The following is a 20,441-nucleotide window of genomic DNA, read 5'->3' on the forward strand; positions in this document are numbered from 1 at the left end:
GTAATCTTGTTAATGTTCGTAATATAAGTTTCTGGTATTCATTCATGAACTATCAACTGATTCTTTGTTTTTTTAAATTGTTATGGAAGGTTGTTGTATGTTTGAGTAGGTTGATAAGTCCAATTATTCCTTAATTGGAAGCCAATTACATCAGCACCACCTCAGAAACGGCATGCAAAGCCAAACATCCACAAAGGTGTGAATTCAAAGAGATGGACAATGAAGATGGAAATTATTACAGTGTAACTTGACCCCTAGGCTGAGTCTGGGGGTGAAGTCAACTCTTTGCATTATTTTGAAAAATGCAAAAAGGTGGGCAGGGGGCTGAGAGATGAAACCACGTCTACTTCAGCATGAGGAAAACCTCAAAGCAGCATCAACAAATATGACAGCCTGAGCTAATGCTATCTAGCTACAGTAGCTTGGAATATAGTGATATTACTTGTGGCACTGAAATTCAATTAAATTTAATTTATTTTGTATAGCCCAAAATCACAAATCACAAATTTGCCTCAGAGGGCTTTACAATCTGCACACATACGACATCCTCTGTCCTGGGACCCAGTGTTGCCAACTTGGCGACTTTCTCGCTAAATCTGGCGACTTTCCAGAACCCTCATGGCGACTTTTTTTGTCAAAAGCTACTAGCGACAAATCTAGCTACTTTTTCTGGTGTGCCGTGAGCTGCCGTGAACGAGCAGCGGGAGCTGCCGTGAGCCCCTCCGCCGCCTCAAAGCACTCAAAGGCAGTTAGTCTCACAGTAGCCCCTCGCGCAGCAGTCCCAGCTGCAGAAAGAGGAGACCCACACTCTCCGTGTCCAGACTGCAAATGAATCGCGCATGCGCAAAGCCGCCGCTGTTCCCGCCTCTCTCCTACAGTGCTCATTATAATTATGCAAATTCCTCCGTCATTTACAGTAACCAGTTAGAATCATAACATGGTGAGATCAGCAAACAGTCGATCTCAGAATCGGCCTTGCAAGATTAGGACTGATTTAAAACATTAGCTGACGTTTTAAGCTAAGATGTTTAAGATAAAAAATATCAGTAGTAACACCAGCATTGATTCCTGTCATCAAAGTAGAGTGATAATTTACTTCATAGTTAAAACATTTTTAAGTGTGCAGCTTCTCTTTAAGTCTTCAATAATGGTATATCCTCTCCCCAAAAGCCTGATCTGATACTGGACAATTCTGCAAAACTAAAAATATGTTCAAAAGATTCATATTTTTGCTAAATCCATGATATAGCAAAGGGTAGGAAGCTAAAAGGTAGTTTTAAGGTGCTAAATTCAGAGCATATCCAGTGCCCCCACAGCTCCTAACGGCTGAGCCGGCGGCTCACAGCTAACGTGCTAACAGCGCTAACAGTATCCAAAAATGATAACCAGCCATTTTTGGGTTAGCTGGGAGTTGGCAACAATGGCGCCAAGCTGCGACAGCTTCAAAGGGATCCCCAAAAAACTATGGTTGACTGTCACGGGGTGTGGTGGTGGTGGACCCAAACGCAGACATGACCAGGGATTGCAGAGTGAAAACAATAGGTTATATTGTGAGGAGAACAGAAAGGGAAACTTGATAGGGAACAACAGAGAAATCCAAGGACGTGAGGGTGAGACCCGGGCAGGACAAGGCAGGGCAGACAGACTGAGGAACCAGGAGGGTGATCCAAATGAGGAGGTTGAAACGACACTTTATTCCAGCCTGAAGACACCACAGGTAAACAGTCTTGGATCTGCACATGTGTAGAAATCCACTCGGTGGAACGCTAAGCTGTCCGGGGAGAAGGCAGACAGAAACCAGAGGAGGCATAGGCAGAATCTCGTGGTCGGGGACAGAAGGCTGAGTCGTTTACCGGGGCACAGGCAAGGCGGAAAAGTCCAAACAGGCAGGGTCGGCAACGGGAAAACAGTCTGAGGGTAAACGCCGGAAAGTTTGGCATAATGCGGAGAACGATCTAGCCGTGAGTGTGTGTGAGACTGGGGTCTAAATAGTAGGTGCAGCAGAGTGAGCAGGTGAGAGTTATAAAGGTATATTTGTGTCTTTATTACGCAAACCAAAAAAAATGTTTTGAGTCAAATTTCTCGCACTGCAATCAAAAATCAACTTTGTAAGTAAAAACATATAAACTGAGAATATATTATGTTAGTTTTGCTTATGAAACTAGAATTTTTGGCTGCAAATTAAAAACCTTTGCTTTCAAAACAAAAACCTACGAGTTGAGTTTGGATGTTGTGGGCGGGGCATATGCTGCCGAATGAGCCAAGAGTTTCTATTGGTGGGTTCGACTTGGCTCTTGGTATCTGCTCCCATTGTAAAGACGGACGGGAGGTTAATTTGATGAGCGACATGGAGGTAAGTTGACATTATATTGCTCTGTTTTGTCAAAATTATTTTAAATGTAGCAGAACTTCACTTTGTTTTCATGTTGTTAGTGTCGTGGAGTCTCTTTTTTGAAGAACGACATGGTGGGCTGCTGTGTTGACATGAAGCCCCACTTTCTGCGTGCATGTAACGTTGGGGTAACGTTACATGCACCTGAGGTGTGACTATGTTAGCTAAGGTTAGCTACGCATGTATTTAATTTAAAATAAATTCATTCATTCTTCTTGTATGCGATTGTAAATAAACCTATTAAATAAGTTAAATTGATTAACACAAAAATATAAAGTCTCACATTTCAAACAGCACTGTTGCTCCATTACTTGACAGTGTAGCTGTAGTTGAATGGTACTGTGGGTTGACCGAAATTTAGTATTAATACCCAAGTCCTTGACAATCTTCTAAGCATGAACCTACCAATGACCACTCTGGCTACTGCCCATGGCATTTCAAGATCCACACTGTACAGGAGGATGAGGGAGCATAATCTCTCAGTCAGAAACACCTACTCTGATTTATCAGACATTACATTACAGTCGTTTAGCAGACGCTTTTATCCAAAGCGACTTACAATTCAGAGTCTATCACATTTCTACACCGTAGGCACAGCTACGGGAGCAATTTTGGGGTTAAGTGTCTTGCTCAAGGACACATCGACATGCGACTAGCAGAGCTGGAGCCGGGGATTGAACCGGTGACCCTCTGATTGAAAGACGGCCCTGCTATCCAATTAGCCACAGTCGCCCCTGTGACATTGTACTTGATCAAAAGGTGAGAATGCCTGATGCAGGATATCGGCTTGTAAAAGGGTCTCAACTGGCTATGGGATATCGTGTCACATGGAGTAGACTGAAGCTGTCCATGCAGCGTTTCGATGCCTCTGGCATTATTTCAAGAATGGTCCAATTGACATGCATTGCCAGACGGATATACTCTGTTCCAGCTCCATTGTCTCTTGTCCACATTGACACCAATCACAAGTTGATCAGGTGTTGTTTTAAGATGAATTACCATACATATTTATTTTAATTAAGGATTTTATATCACTGTGATAATATCAAATCTTCTGAAAATTTTAAGGTACAACATAGTGATTTTTGGAGGTATTGATGGCTTTTCCAGGAAGGTAAGCCTGATCTGTTTTCTATAACTATTCTTTCCATTATCACATCTGGTTTACATTATCAGTCTTGCTCAGAATATAACCTAAGTCATCTTTAAATCCTATTCCTGAACAGATGTTCTACCTTAATGCAGCTCGGAATAACAAAGCATAGACTGCTAGGATTTTTCATGGATGGTGTGCAGAAGAATGGATGGCCATCAAGGCAAGGACCTTCTCTTTCATACCATATGTAAATAGTTTAGCCGTCCAACCCGTGTCACACTACTCTGTTAGTCTCATTTAGAGTCCGAGCTGATCAAGGGGTGGAAAATGTGGACATTGCAAGATGCATGTTTACTGTGAGAGGAACCGGTCGTGGCAGCTTTATTGCTGGCAAAAGTGTCCACAACCAAAGGTAAAAATTGTATGTATTACTATAAATGTTTACATTATAAAAAAAAATGATTATCAAATGTAGCCACTTCTAATTACATTTGGAACGATAGACGCTCAAGACTGCGCATGACCCTGTTATACTTACCATATGACAGAGGTGGGTTAAAACTCCCTTACCTCCAGGGATACTATTGGGCTGCCCAACTATGAGCAGCCTCATATTGGTTTGAACACCAGTCAACGCTGCACTGGATAAGGATGGAGGAAACCACAACTTCCAAAATCCCCTTATATCTCTACCTTTATTCAGCAAACTTAGCCACTTTGAAGAAACACACTGCAAACCCCTTTGTTAAAAATACGCTGACAGTTTGGCATGAGGTGTTAAGTTATCTTGGGGAAAAAACTCCTCTATCCCAATACTCACCTATTTGGGGGAATAGAAACTTTACGCCAGGCACTAACGACCTTGGTTTTAAGTTATGGGCAGACAGAGGTATCGGAAAGATTTCAGATTTATATGATTGTGATACTCTTACTCTTTTAAGTTTTAATGAGACCAAGCTAAAGTTTAGCATAGCTACAAAACATTTTTTCAAGTATCTCCAGATAAGAAGCTTCATAACAAAGACACAGAACTCTGTAAATCTCCCCTCTCTAAATTCTTTAGAAAAGATAGCTTTAAACTATTATGGATCAGCTGGACTGATCTCAAAGTTTTATCAGACTATCATAGCTGCAGCAAAATAATCCTCAGATGACGAAAGGCTAGCATGGTGTTCAGACCTAAATGAAGAAATCACTGTAGAAGAGTGGCAGGAGATATGTCTACAGAGTCAAGTCCAAACAATAAACTCAAGGTTCAAGCTTCTCTAGTATAAATGGGTGATGAGAACATACATTACTCCAGAGTTACTGCATCGCATGTACCCCAATATACCGGATGATTGTGTTAAATGTGGTATACATAAAGGTAGTTTATCTCATTGCCTTTAAGAATGCACCCTCATTCAAGATTTCTGGAAAGAGATTATTAAAATTGTATCTATTTGTATCAACGAACAACTTCCATTATGTCCAAAACTCTGTCTCTTTGGGTGTTTCCCAGTAAACTGTACACTTAACAATAGCAAAAAGAAGATGGTCATATTTTGTCTTCTTGAAGCTAAACATAAAATTGCAATGGCTTGGAAATCTGTTCACAGGCCGAGCAAACGAAATTGGATAGAGGGACTGATACAGTGCCTTGCCCTAGAGAAACTTACATATGTAGTTAAAGGGAAATATAACATCTTTGCAAAGATTTGGGGCTCATTTATGGAGTTTCTGGAGGGGGAAGATTTTGTTGTAACCCTACATGTAACCTCTACTGTTTCCCCTTTTTTTGTTTCCCTTCCCCATTTTTTTTCTCTTTCTTCTCTCACTGGTCACATTAGGGAATGTGGGAGCATTCTATTTGTGGGGTATAATATGTATCTATCTGTGCATGTACATATCTGTCACCCTCTACTGTTATTTTTATTTTTTGTTTCTGCTGAGAAACAGTCAGTAACGCCCAACAACAAAACATGCCATTGATATCTTTATTTGAAATATCTTCAAGTGCCTATGTGTACCTTTTGATGTGCCTTGTTCTGTCTTGTATTTGTGTATTGTGGAAAAGACAATAATAACATTTGTCAAAAATAAATGTAGCCACTTCATCATGTAATTTGCTTCCAGAGTGGAACGCCTTTGGAGTGCTGTAACATCTCAGTACTACAACTTGCTTCACATCTTATGGTGCGTTCACACCAAATGCGGCCCAAATTATTTGCGCGAGTAGATTACATACAAAGTCTATGCACAGACGCGATGAGACTGGAGTGACGTGAATTTGCAGCAAACGCCAAATCGCCCCAAACGCGTGAGTTGAAATTTTTTAACTTCGGCGAAAAAATGGCGTGACGCTGCGGCGCGATAGCCTATCAGCGTTGAGATGTTTCTCCTGTCGTCCTGCCGTTGTTGAATCAGGAAATAAATACTGTAGCCATCTGTGTTCACCCAGAGCTCTACAATACCTCATATCAGTAGAGACCGGACCAAACTATGTGTATAAATGTGTGTGTAAACCATATGGTACAAACAATGAATAGACGCTGCCGTATTTACGTCTAGTTCAGTGGTCCCCAACCCCCGGGCCGCACATAAAGAATAAATAACTTTTTTTCATTTGATTGATTATCAGTCGGAAAGACATTTTATTTTGAAAAATGACCGGATTCTCTCCCAATTACATGCGCCTGTCCCTCTTGACACATGTCAAGACGCTTGTCACGTGATACGTTACCACACGAATTAAGCCCACATGTCACGATCAGGCTTTGCCTTGTGTGTTCTGTGTGTTTTTCTGTAGCTCCTCACTCTACCTGTCAGCCACTCCCTCAGCACCAGTCCAACTCCCTTCACCTGTCCCTGATCAGTAATCAAGCACTCCCTCATCAGCACAACTCTCCTCACCTGTTCTAGCCACTATTTAAACCCCTGTCTCTCAGTCACTCACTGCCAGGTCATTGTTCATGTCTACCCACCCATTTTTGCTCGTCCTGTTCCCGGTTTCCCAGTCTGTCTGCCCTGCCTCGTCCTGCTGGATTTCCCCCCTCGTCTCTTGTCTCATCCTTGGATTCCCTGTTGTGTTCGTGAGTCATTAAAACCCTTTTTCTCACTACATCTGACTGTCTGCGCTTGAGTCCTCCATCATGCCCCGTGACACCACAAGCTAACATTAGCAAAAATGAGTAAAAAACAAATGTCTTTGGAGAGCTTCTTTGCTAAGGGGAAAAGGCCTACTGAGGAGACAGAAGAAGAGCCTTCAACTTCAAAGAAAAATAAAGCTTCATTCAACAGACAGTATCAGGAGTCCTACTTAACCTTCTCCACTCCGGCGAGGACGCCGGCGTCCGCGATCCCCTCCCCTTCCGTTCGTACGGCTTGCTTCCGCAAAATACGTCACAAAACATGGCCGTGTTTGGTATCCCAGCATGCCCCAAATCCTCATCTTTGCAAAGAAAACATCTATTTTCTTTCATTTCTTATGGATTTTGTCACAAACTGAGCCCAAACACACACTGTCTAAAGTCGCCATAACCGCTGCAAGTCGGATCTTGCAGCATTTCGACGGAAAAAGACACATTACAGACCCGACAATGTGCTAGCGGATGTTACCATGGAACTAGTGCCTTCAGAAAACGCTAGTACTTATAGTGCAAACCTTGACTGTTTCTTACGTAAGCCGTAAACCAACGTATAACCTTTGCGTAAATGAGCTATCGGCATACTCGATCGTGCGCTCTGTCGCAGCCATTACACACAGCAAGTCTGCTACTCACACACCACGTCTTCGACCATATATACATAGTTTTTGCAATTTGCAAAGGCTAAAAATAAAAGTAAAATAATATAACATAAAGGAAGAAACACCTTTAGTGTGTCAGAATATCATTTGGTTACCATGTGTCCATTTGGGTATCCAAATATCCTTTTAGAGCTCCGCCTGGATCTCTTCATGGAAGAAACACTGTAGAATGGTCATACTTTGTCCAATCATCTTCAAATTTGAGGCAGTTGTTCACTGATAGTGTAGTTACAGCCCTATACTGTCCTTTACCTGTACAGATACAGCCACAGGTAGTTACTTTTTATTTTAGGTGGACAAAAATCTTCAATTTATACTGACTTCAAAGGACCACTGCTCTGTTTCTGTATGACCTACAGGTCTCAGACACTTCCACAAGGAACCTTAGGGGGTTTTCTTTCTAGAAAGACCTCATTGATGCATATAGTCAGAGTGGTTCAGAAGCTACAGCCATTTTAATTTGGGTATGTCATTTTAGGCGGTTTTGCTCCAAAATAGGGGTGGGGTGGAGGAGGTTAAAATACGGGTTTATCCCGACAGGTAATTCTCACGCGCCAAGCCCGCTCTGCGTAATATGTGGCGACAGGCTAGCAAATGAGTCAATGAAGCCTTCAAAACTGCTTCGGCACATGGAGACCAAGCACCCTGCATTAAAATACAAGCCTTTGGAGTTTTTTGAAAGAAAACACAAAGGACAGAAGCAATTACTGAGGGCCACCACATCAACAAATGCGAGTGCACTGAGAGCATCATAGCGGCTAACCGTATTGCTAAGGCTAAGAAACCATTTAATATTGGTGAAGAATTGATCCTGCCCGCCGCTAAGGACATTTTGCCGTGAACTCCTAGGAGAGGATGCAGTTAAAATAGCACAGGTGCCTCTTTCGGCTAGCACCGTCACTAGGCGTATTGAGGAAATAGCAGAGGACATTGAGAAACAATTGTTGGAGAGGATTGAGAAGTCACCGTGGTACGCAATCCAGGTTGACGAGTACTGATATTGAAAACAAGGCAATACTACTTGTTTATGTGCGATATCTTTATCAGGAGGATGTGCATGAGGATATGTTATGTGCACTATTGCCAACCAACACCACAGCCGCAGAACTATTCAAGACTCTGAATGATTACATATCAGGAAAACTGAATTGGTCATTTTGTGTCGGCGTATGCACGGACGGAGCTGCTGCCATGACTGGACGGCTTTCTAGTTTAACTGCTCGGATTAAGGAGGTTGCACCTGAATGTGAGTCTACGCACTCACAGGGAAATGCTGGCTAGCCGAAAAATGTCACCTGAACTGAACAGCGTATTGAATGATCTGGTTAAAGTTATTAACCACATTAAAGCACATGCCCTCAACTCCCGTCTGTTCGAGCAGCTGTGTGAGGAGATGGACGCAAAGCACAAACGCCTTCTCTTATACACAGAAATAAGATGGCTATCCAGAGGAAGATCGCTGGCCAGAGTGTTTGAGTTACGAGAGCCCCTGCAGAGATTTCTTTCAGAAAAAAAGTCACCACTGGCAGCACATTTCAGTGACGAGGAATGGGTCGCAAACCTCGCTTACTTGTGCGACATATTCAACCTGCTCAACGAACTCAATCTGTAACTTCAGGGGAAAATGACAACTGTCTTCAAATTGGCAGATAAATTAGCTGCATTCAAAGCCAAACTGGAATTGTGGGGACGGCGAGTGGACAGAGGGATATTTGACATATTTCAAACATTAGCAGGGATTTTGGAAGAGACTGAGCCTGGACCTTCATTCTCCCAGCTGGTGCGTGATCACTTGTCTTTGCTTTTAAAAGAGTTCGAGCGTTACTTCCCAACCACAAAAGACCCACGAACTGCGAAGGAATGGATCTGCGACCCATTTGTGAACAAACCAGGTTAATCGAGCTTATCCGTGCCAGAGGAAGATCAGCTGCTGGAGATTGAAAATGACGGCGGCCTTAAAAGTATGTTTGGGGTGACACGCGACCCACCAGTCACGTATCACCCATATCCAGAAGTCTGACTATGGTGAACAGACCAATCAGAGATCGCCGGATGTCGAGGCCACCAGTTGAGGGGATTAGGGCACGTGGCCCCTCCCTCTCCCCAACCGGCTCCCTCTGCCCCCCACCCTTCTGCCGTCGCCGCCACGCTGCTGCAGCCCCCGCTGCTGCCACGCCACCCCCTAACATGGAGGAGCAGAGAGCCAAATGGGGAGTGTACGTCCTCCTCGCCTGGGTGGCCTGCCAATAACAACCATCTCTGAGCCGTTGAGGGAGAAGGTGCAACTCACCACGTTTTGAGCTGGACGACCAGAAGTTTCATGTCCATCCGTTCCATCAATATTGTACCGTTCCATCAATATTGTACAAATGTTTTTGTGTTTGTTTTAAGCAAGCAATACAGTTAAATAAAAAAAAAAAAGTGTTTGGGACCACAACTCTGTGTTTTGGATGAAAATCAAGCCTGAATATCCAGAGATCGCCACAAAAGCACTCAAAACATTGCTTCCATTTCCAACCTATCTCTGTGAAGAGGGATTTTCTGCAGTAACCATAATCAAGACAAAATTACGGAACACACTTCGGGTGTCATTGTCTCCCATTACCCCCAGATGGGACCGTCTCGTGGCAGAGAAACAAGCTCAGGGCTCCCACTGATTCAGCGTCATGGTGAGTTGTATTTTTTATGCATTTTATATTTGTTTTCACGCCGGTCGCATTATTTTATTTCGTCGTGTTTATCCGCCACCCCTTGAAGGCCGGTCCGTGAAAATATTGTCAAACATGAAACCGGTCCATGACGCAAAAAAGGTTGGGGACCACTGGTCTAGATGACGTTATTGTGAGTGTTGGTGGAGCTGCTACAATGTTAGCATACCCTAGCACCGATCGATCCGAGCTCCATTGAGAACATGAGTACAAATCGCCATCATTACGTAGTTATTTCGGAGTCCCTTTTTGTCGGTTTATTGCCGTTAAATCAGTTTGTTGTGTTCATACAGCTGTAGTAAACAGCGACGTGTGGCTTGCTAGACACAGTGAATACACCTCGATAAAGTCCACGGAGCTCCTCTGGACAATGTTATGAACCCAGACATGACGGCGTTTAGTTTCCCGGGATATCTGTGACTTTCACAACACGTACTAAGCAGAAATACAGGTTATTTTTTCCATGGTTGTTGGCGGACAGTTGAATGGCTTTCAGGGCGATAAGCCACGCCCCCTCTCCGGCGCGTCCAGCGCGATTCACGCGAATGACCACAAATAGTCCCCGGCGCGAATGACACGATAATGCGGCGCGAATGATTTCCTCCGTGTTTGGTGTGAACACGGCATTAGAGGAAGATGGCTTCATTGACCTTTCAAATGCGGTTCACCTCTTCTGTGTGGGGTACGTCTTCATTCCCCGTCTACAACAAGATCTGCTAAATTTTGTGGAGACCTGGAATTGCCACCCCTTAAGCACAGAGGGAAACTTGTCCCCTAATCAGCTTTGGAAGATTGGAACGCTACAAGTACCTGTGCCAGAGCCAGACCTGCAGGAGGTACTGTGTGTACTATACATTTAGAACAAGAACAAAGAAATGCAATTTAAAGTTTGGTATATCACTCTAACCTAAATTAATAAATATTAACATTAGGTCGTCTACAGTATGTGAAAAAACGAGGCAATGGCTATAATCGTAATTAATGTATGTGTTTGGTCCATCTCAGATCCTGCAAGCAGAACACTTGCACGATGAGGAGCCTTGACAGTGCTGAGCATGGGGTCACTGTAGCAGAGATGCCATGCCCCTTGTTACTTGTGTGTTTATTTTGCTCACTCACGTTTGTTTGTTTCACTAAATAATAGAAAACAAAGAATAAGCACAAGTGAAACACATAACACAGAACCATGCTCTTGCCAACAACTATTTAACACATTTATCACACTATCAAATCCTGCACCATACTTAATGGCAGTTTGCAGGCGTGTTTTAAAGGATTCATAATCTTTAATGTGAGCTCCTGGGAATGTGATGGTGTCTGTGCAAGCACTGACACTTGGGTAACATACAGTGTGGTTAGGCATGGCGTTCAGTCCAAAAGCAGATGTCTGTGAGCTTGACCAGTCATCCACTGCATGACTGAGGATACAGTCAAAGCCTCTCCTGCATTGTCGACATCAGGTTGTGCATCTTGAAGAGAAATACAAAGTGTAGACCAGAATAAATCTCTCCAGTCATTGTATATGCAAACAGTTAAATATAATGCTCATTAAGACAATTATATGGTATCGAAACTTTCAATCACAAATAATTATTTTAAATGAATGGTTGGACATACCGTCAAGTTCAAGGAGGAAATCTTGGAAGAGCTCCAAGATTTTTGATTCCTTCACTTGCTTACTTGAACCACTTACACTCAACTCCGGGGCCAGATGGGACATGATGTAATGTGAGTCCACCTACATTTAAAACAAAGTGATACTCAATGAGATTCCTCAAAACTTAGCAAGTTAAGAAGCAGAAATACTATGTAGTACAACTAGTAAACAGTCAAAGCAATACTTGTGCATACTGAGTCATCGTTTCTGAAGATGAAGAAACTCTTCTGGCTTTGTCTGCATCACTTTGATGAGGTCATATACTTTCAGGCCCTCACGCAGTTGCTGAAGCATGGGCATACGTTTAGTCTTCACATGAAGTCGAAGTAGTTCACATGAACTACTACACCTGTCCAGGTGTAGTAGTTAAGACTTTAGGGCAGCAGGCTCAGGAAAATGGCCTTGAACAAGGCTTTGCTATTACATGTAGACAACGATATATATTTCCTTATAACCCTACATGGACATGTCAGTAAAATAAATACATTTTGAGCATTTTAATTGGAGTGCCTTGGCCTCTAGCTCATTTCTCTTTATTCAAAATAAACGTCTTACATTGAAGCCAAAAGAGTACCCTAGAACAAGGGTTCTTAACCTTTTTGACCTCGGGGCCTAACTTTTCAAGTACAAAGTGTCCCGGGGCCTATTCAAATATTAACACTGTATTAGTTTAACTAATTGATCTCACTCTTGGTTTGATTTGTATTCAATAACTATATTAAATCCACTTAGAGTTTAAGCAAAACTCTTGTCAAATAAATGAGATGATACAATGTGATGATCACAAAGACATTTATATATCATGTGTATGTAAACCAGCATACACAACAAGAAGCCCAACAGGCTAACAATTCATGGAACAAATCAAGCTACTAAGAACAAATGTAAAGGCTCAAGTCAGGCTTATTAACTCAAAAATAATTAATAATTAGATTTCACTACAGGAAAAAAAAAAGAGGGACTCTCAAAAAAACTGAGAAAATAAATGGAAATTTGATAAATAAATAATGTGGTAATAAAATAAATTCAAAATAATAAATTTCAAATTAAATAAAATTTAAATAAAGTGCAAATGAAAATATAACCTTATCTGTGAATTCAATTTTACATGGCAGAACCAGAAGTTGCTCTTCATATCTGACAAACAACAGTCTTTTGACAAGCTACAACTCCCTTTTTATGTCCACCTCTTAATGAGACACTTGGGCCTCTCAGACACGATCAGATCCAGTCTGGGTGGAATGGGGGAAAGGCTCACTCTCAGAGTAGCCTCCAGTGTTGCTCTGAGTCTGTTTCGGGCTTTGGTCTTAGTTGTGGCCACACTGGAGAATCCTGATTCACACAGGTATGTCGTCGTGAATGGGAGAAGGTGTTTCACAGCCCTCAGTGCTAGACATGGGTACTCCTTTGAGACAGCAATCCAGAAGGAGCCCAGGTCCGCAATACGGTGACTCACAGTGTCGTTTGAGAGTGGGATGGTCAGCAGCTTCTTTGCAGCAGCCTCTGTCACGGGGTGTGAATGTGGACCCAAACGCAGGCCGAGACCAGGGAGTATAGGTGTAAAGGTTTATTGACCAGGAAACCAAGGGGGGAAACAACCGGAGCACAGCGGGAAAATCCAGGGAGGGTGAGGGTGGAATCCAGGCAGGAGGAGGTAGGGCAGGCAGACTGTGGAACCAGGAGGATAACAAAACTGTGGGAACAGGGAGACAGGGTCAAAGCAATGAAAACGCACTGGGGAGAAAACTCTGAATTATTCTCAAACAAGCGCGGCCAAGAACAACTCTACCACGTGAGCTGAAACAACGATCTGGCGAAGAATGGATGAAGAACCGGGGTAGATATACTGTTGGGTTGATGGAGTGCAGCTGGTTTGACTGGGCAAGTGAGGTGAGTTGTAATTAGGAAGCCGGGAGGAGACCAGGTCGGAGCCCTGCCCATATGATACACACACACACAGGACAAGCAGGAGGCACGGCCTGGCTGTGACAGCCTCTCCAATCATCTCACGGTGGCAGGCAGAACCAACTCCTCCGCTATGGTGAATGGTTTCTTACTTTGTGCCACACGTCACAAAACATGGCCGTGTTTGGTATCCCAGCATGCCCCAAATCCTCATCTTTGCAAAGAAAACATCTATTTTCTTTCATTTCTTATGGATTTTGTCACAAACTGAGCCCAAACACACACTGTCTAAAGTCGCCATAACCGCTGCAAGTCGGATCTTGCAGCATTTCGACGGAAAAAGACACATTACAGACCCGACAATGTGCTAGCGGATGTTACCATGGAACTAGTGCCTTCAGAAAACGCTAGTACTTATAGTGCAAACCTTGACTGTTTCTTACGTAAGCCGTAAACCAACGTATAACCTTTGCGTAAATGAGCTATCGGCATACTCGATCGTGCGCTCTGTCGCAGCCATTACACACAGCAAGTCTGCTACTCACACACCACGTCTTCGACCATATATACATAGTTTTTGCAATTTGCAAAGGCTAAAAATAAAAGTAAAATAATATAACATAAAGGAAGAAACACCTTTAGTGTGTCAGAATATCATTTGGTTACCATGTGTCCATTTGGGTATCCAAATATCCTTTTAGAGCTCCGCCTGGATCTCTTCATGGAAGAAACACTGTAGAATGGTCATACTTTGTCCAATCATCTTCAAATTTGAGGCAGTTGTTCACTGATAGTGTAGTTACAGCCCTATACTGTCCTTTACCTGTACAGATACAGCCACAGGTAGTTACTTTTTATTTTAGGTGGACAAAAATCTTCAATTTATACTGACTTCAAAGGACCACTGCTCTGTTTCTGTATGACCTACAGGTCTCAGACACTTCCACAAGGAACCTTAGGGGGTTTTCTTTCTAGAAAGACCTCATTGATGCATATAGTCAGAGTGGTTCAGAAGCTACAGCCATTTTAATTTGGGTATGTCATTTTAGGCGGTTTTGCTCCAAAATAGGGGTGGGGTGGAGGAGGTTAAAATACGGGTTTATCCCGACAGGTAATTCTCACGCGCCAAGCCCGCTCTGCGTAATATGTGGCGACAGGCTAGCAAATGAGTCAATGAAGCCTTCAAAACTGCTTCGGCACATGGAGACCAAGCACCCTGCATTAAAATACAAGCCTTTGGAGTTTTTTGAAAGAAAACACAAAGGACAGAAGCAATTACTGAGGGCCACCACATCAACAAATGCGAGTGCACTGAGAGCATCATAGCGGCTAACCGTATTGCTAAGGCTAAGAAACCATTTAATATTGGTGAAGAATTGATCCTGCCCGCCGCTAAGGACATTTTGCCGTGAACTCCTAGGAGAGGATGCAGTTAAAATAGCACAGGTGCCTCTTTCGGCTAGCACCGTCACTAGGCGTATTGAGGAAATAGCAGAGGACATTGAGAAACAATTGTTGGAGAGGATTGAGAAGTCACCGTGGTACGCAATCCAGGTTGACGAGTACTGATATTGAAAACAAGGCAATACTACTTGTTTATGTGCGATATCTTTATCAGGAGGATGTGCATGAGGATATGTTATGTGCACTATTGCCAACCAACACCACAGCCGCAGAACTATTCAAGACTCTGAATGATTACATATCAGGAAAACTGAATTGGTCATTTTGTGTCGGCGTATGCACGGACGGAGCTGCTGCCATGACTGGACGGCTTTCTAGTTTAACTGCTCGGATTAAGGAGGTTGCACCTGAATGTGAGTCTACGCACTCACAGGGAAATGCTGGCTAGCCGAAAAATGTCACCTGAACTGAACAGCGTATTGAATGATCTGGTTAAAGTTATTAACCACATTAAAGCACATGCCCTCAACTCCCGTCTGTTCGAGCAGCTGTGTGAGGAGATGGACGCAAAGCACAAACGCCTTCTCTTATACACAGAAATAAGATGGCTATCCAGAGGAAGATCGCTGGCCAGAGTGTTTGAGTTACGAGAGCCCCTGCAGAGATTTCTTTCAGAAAAAAAGTCACCACTGGCAGCACATTTCAGTGACGAGGAATGGGTCGCAAACCTCGCTTACTTGTGCGACATATTCAACCTGCTCAACGAACTCAATCTGTAACTTCAGGGGAAAATGACAACTGTCTTCAAATTGGCAGATAAATTAGCTGCATTCAAAGCCAAACTGGAATTGTGGGGACGGCGAGTGGACAGAGGGATATTTGACATATTTCAAACATTAGCAGGGATTTTGGAAGAGACTGAGCCTGGACCTTCATTCTCCCAGCTGGTGCGTGATCACTTGTCTTTGCTTTTAAAAGAGTTCGAGCGTTACTTCCCAACCACAAAAGACCCACGAACTGCGAAGGAATGGATCTGCGACCCATTTGTGAACAAACCAGGTTAATCGAGCTTATCCGTGCCAGAGGAAGATCAGCTGCTGGAGATTGAAAATGACGGCGGCCTTAAAAGTATGTTTGGGGTGACACGCGACCCACCAGTCACGTATCACCCATATCCAGAAGTCTGACTATGGTGAACAGACCAATCAGAGATCGCCGGATGTCGAGGCCACCAGTTGAGGGGATTAGGGCACGTGGCCCCTCCCTCTCCCCAACCGGCTCCCTCTGCCCCCCACCCTTCTGCCGTCGCCGCCACGCTGCTGCAGCCCCCGCTGCTGCCACGCCACCCCCTAACATGGAGGAGCAGAGAGCCAAATGGGGAGTGTACGTCCTCCTCGCCTGGGTGGCCTGCCAATAACAACCATCTCTGAGCCGTTGAGGGAGAAGGTGCAACTCACCACGTTTTGAGCTGGACGACCAGAAGTTTCATGTCCATCCGTTCCATCAATATTGTACCGTTCCATCAATATTGTACAAATGTTTTTGTGTTTGTTTTAAGCAAGCAATACAGTTAAATAAAAAAAAAAAAGTGTTTGGGACCACAACTCTGTGTTTTGGATGAAAATCAAGCCTGAATATCCAGAGATCGCCACAAAAGCACTCAAAACATTGCTTCCATTTCCAACCTATCTCTGTGAAGAGGGATTTTCTGCAGTAACCATAATCAAGACAAAATTACGGAACACACTTCGGGTGTCATTGTCTCCCATTACCCCCAGATGGGACCGTCTCGTGGCAGAGAAACAAGCTCAGGGCTCCCACTGATTCAGCGTCATGGTGAGTTGTATTTTTTATGCATTTTATATTTGTTTTCACGCCGGTCGCATTATTTTATTTCGTCGTGTTTATCCGCCACCCCTTGAAGGCCGGTCCGTGAAAATATTGTCAAACATGAAACCGGTCCATGACGCAAAAAAGGTTGGGGACCACTGGTCTAGATGACGTTATTGTGAGTGTTGGTGGAGCTGCTACAATGTTAGCATACCCTAGCACCGATCGATCCGAGCTCCATTGAGAACATGAGTACAAATCGCCATCATTACGTAGTTATTTCGGAGTCCCTTTTTGTCGGTTTATTGCCGTTAAATCAGTTTGTTGTGTTCATACAGCTGTAGTAAACAGCGACGTGTGGCTTGCTAGACACAGTGAATACACCTCGATAAAGTCCACGGAGCTCCTCTGGACAATGTTATGAACCCAGACATGACGGCGTTTAGTTTCCCGGGATATCTGTGACTTTCACAACACGTACTAAGCAGAAATACAGGTTATTTTTTCCATGGTTGTTGGCGGACAGTTGAATGGCTTTCAGGGCGATAAGCCACGCCCCCTCTCCGGCGCGTCCAGCGCGATTCACGCGAATGACCACAAATAGTCCCCGGCGCGAATGACACGATAATGCGGCGCGAATGATTTCCTCCGTGTTTGGTGTGAACACGGCATTAGAGGAAGATGGCTTCATTGACCTTTCAAATGCGGTTCACCTCTTCTGTGTGGGGTACGTCTTCATTCCCCGTCTACAACAAGATCTGCTAAATTTTGTGGAGACCTGGAATTGCCACCCCTTAAGCACAGAGGGAAACTTGTCCCCTAATCAGCTTTGGAAGATTGGAACGCTACAAGTACCTGTGCCAGAGCCAGACCTGCAGGAGGTACTGTGTGTACTATACATTTAGAACAAGAACAAAGAAATGCAATTTAAAGTTTGGTATATCACTCTAACCTAAATTAATAAATATTAACATTAGGTCGTCTACAGTATGTGAAAAAACGAGGCAATGGCTATAATCGTAATTAATGTATGTGTTTGGTCCATCTCAGATCCTGCAAGCAGAACACTTGCACGATGAGGAGCCTTGACAGTGCTGAGCATGGGGTCACTGTAGCAGAGATGCCATGCCCCTTGTTACTTGTGTGTTTATTTTGCTCACTCACGTTTGTTTGTTTCACTAAATAATAGAAAACAAAGAATAAGCACAAGTGAAACACATAACACAGAACCATGCTCTTGCCAACAACTATTTAACACATTTATCACACTATCAAATCCTGCACCATACTTAATGGCAGTTTGCAGGCGTGTTTTAAAGGATTCATAATCTTTAATGTGAGCTCCTGGGAATGTGATGGTGTCTGTGCAAGCACTGACACTTGGGTAACATACAGTGTGGTTAGGCATGGCGTTCAGTCCAAAAGCAGATGTCTGTGAGCTTGACCAGTCATCCACTGCATGACTGAGGATACAGTCAAAGCCTCTCCTGCATTGTCGACATCAGGTTGTGCATCTTGAAGAGAAATACAAAGTGTAGACCAGAATAAATCTCTCCAGTCATTGTATATGCAAACAGTTAAATATAATGCTCATTAAGACAATTATATGGTATCGAAACTTTCAATCACAAATAATTATTTTAAATGAATGGTTGGACATACCGTCAAGTTCAAGGAGGAAATCTTGGAAGAGCTCCAAGATTTTTGATTCCTTCACTTGCTTACTTGAACCACTTACACTCAACTCCGGGGCCAGATGGGACATGATGTAATGTGAGTCCACCTACATTTAAAACAAAGTGATACTCAATGAGATTCCTCAAAACTTAGCAAGTTAAGAAGCAGAAATACTATGTAGTACAACTAGTAAACAGTCAAAGCAATACTTGTGCATACTGAGTCATCGTTTCTGAAGATGAAGAAACTCTTCTGGCTTTGTCTGCATCACTTTGATGAGGTCATATACTTTCAGGCCCTCACGCAGTTGCTGAAGCATGGGCATACGTTTAGTCTTCACATGAAGTCGAAGTAGTTCACATGAACTACTACACCTGTCCAGGTGTAGTAGTTAAGACTTTAGGGCAGCAGGCTCAGGAAAATGGCCTTGAACAAGGCTTTGCTATTACATGTAGACAACGATATATATTTCCTTATAACCCTACATGGACATGTCAGTAAAATAAATACATTTTGAGCATTTTAATTGGAGTGCCTTGGCCTCTAGCTCATTTCTCTTTATTCAAAATAAACGTCTTACATTGAAGCCAAAAGAGTACCCTAGAACAAGGGTTCTTAACCTTTTTGACCTCGGGGCCTAACTTTTCAAGTACAAAGTGTCCCGGGGCCTATTCAAATATTAACACTGTATTAGTTTAACTAATTGATCTCACTCTTGGTTTGATTTGTATTCAATAACTATATTAAATCCACTTAGAGTTTAAGCAAAACTCTTGTCAAATAAATGAGATGATACAATGTGATGATCACAAAGACATTTATATATCATGTGTATGTAAACCAGCATACACAACAAGAAGCCCAACAGGCTAACAATTCATGGAACAAATCAAGCTACTAAGAACAAATGTAAAGGCTCAAGTCAGGCTTATTAACTCAAAAATAATTAATAATTAGATTTCACTACAGGAAAAAAAAAAGAGGGACTCTCAAAAAAACTGAGAAAATAAATGGAAATTTGATAAATAAATAATGTGGTAATAAAATAAATTCAAAATAATAAATTTCAAATTAAATAAAATTTAAATAAAGTGCAAATGAAAATATAACCTTATCTGTGAATTCAATTTTACATGGCAGAACCAGAAGTTGCTCTTCATATCTGACAAACAACAGTCTTTTGACAAGCTACAACTCCCTTTTTATGTCCACCTCTTAATGAGACACTTGGGCCTCTCAGACACGATCAGATCCAGTCTGGGTGGAATGGGGGAAAGGCTCACTCTCAGAGTAGCCTCCAGTGTTGCTCTGAGTCTGTTTCGGGCTTTGGTCTTAGTTGTGGCCACACTGGAGAATCCTGATTCACACAGGTATGTCGTCGTGAATGGGAGAAGGTGTTTCACAGCCCTCAGTGCTAGACATGGGTACTCCTTTGAGACAGCAATCCAGAAGGAGCCCAGGTCCGCAATACGGTGACTCACAGTGTCGTTTGAGAGTGGGATGGTCAGCAGCTTCTTTGCAGCAGCCTCTGTCACGGGGTGTGAATGTGGACCCAAACGCAGGCCGAGACCAGGGAGTATAGGTGTAAAGGTTTATTGACCAGGAAACCAAGGGGGGAAACAACCGGAGCACAGCGGGAAAATCCAGGGAGGGTGAGGGTGGAATCCAGGCAGGAGGAGGTAGGGCAGGCAGACTGTGGAACCAGGAGGATAACAAAACTGTGGGAACAGGGAGACAGGGTCAAAGCAATGAAAACGCACTGGGGAGAAAACTCTGAATTATTCTCAAACAAGCGCGGCCAAGAACAACTCTACCACGTGAGCTGAAACAACGATCTGGTGAAGAATGGATGAAGAACCGGGGTAGATATACTGTTGGGTTGATGGAGTGCAGCTGGTTTGACTGGGCAAGTGAGGTGAGTTGTAATTAGGAAGCCGGGAGGAGACCAGGTCGGAGCCCTGCCCATATGATACACACACACACAG

At 43.2% G+C, this 20,441-nt stretch overlaps 2 pseudogenes; both read left to right on the forward strand.

Moving 5' to 3' along the window:
* The first annotated feature begins 1,420 nt into the window (after positions 1–1,420).
* On the forward strand, positions 1,421–9,295 carry LOC142938550 (SCAN domain-containing protein 3-like; annotated as a pseudogene).
* A 1,281-nt stretch (positions 9,296–10,576) lies between these two features.
* On the forward strand, positions 10,577–16,136 carry LOC142938551 (SCAN domain-containing protein 3-like; annotated as a pseudogene).
* The last annotated feature ends 4,305 nt before the right edge of the window (positions 16,137–20,441 follow it).

This window comes from Anarhichas minor, unplaced genomic scaffold (assembly GCF_050575085.1).
Source record: "Anarhichas minor isolate MPS153535 unplaced genomic scaffold, ASM5057508v1 ptg000087l, whole genome shotgun sequence".
In the NCBI taxonomy this organism is placed as follows: Eukaryota; Metazoa; Chordata; class Actinopteri; order Perciformes; family Anarhichadidae; genus Anarhichas; species Anarhichas minor.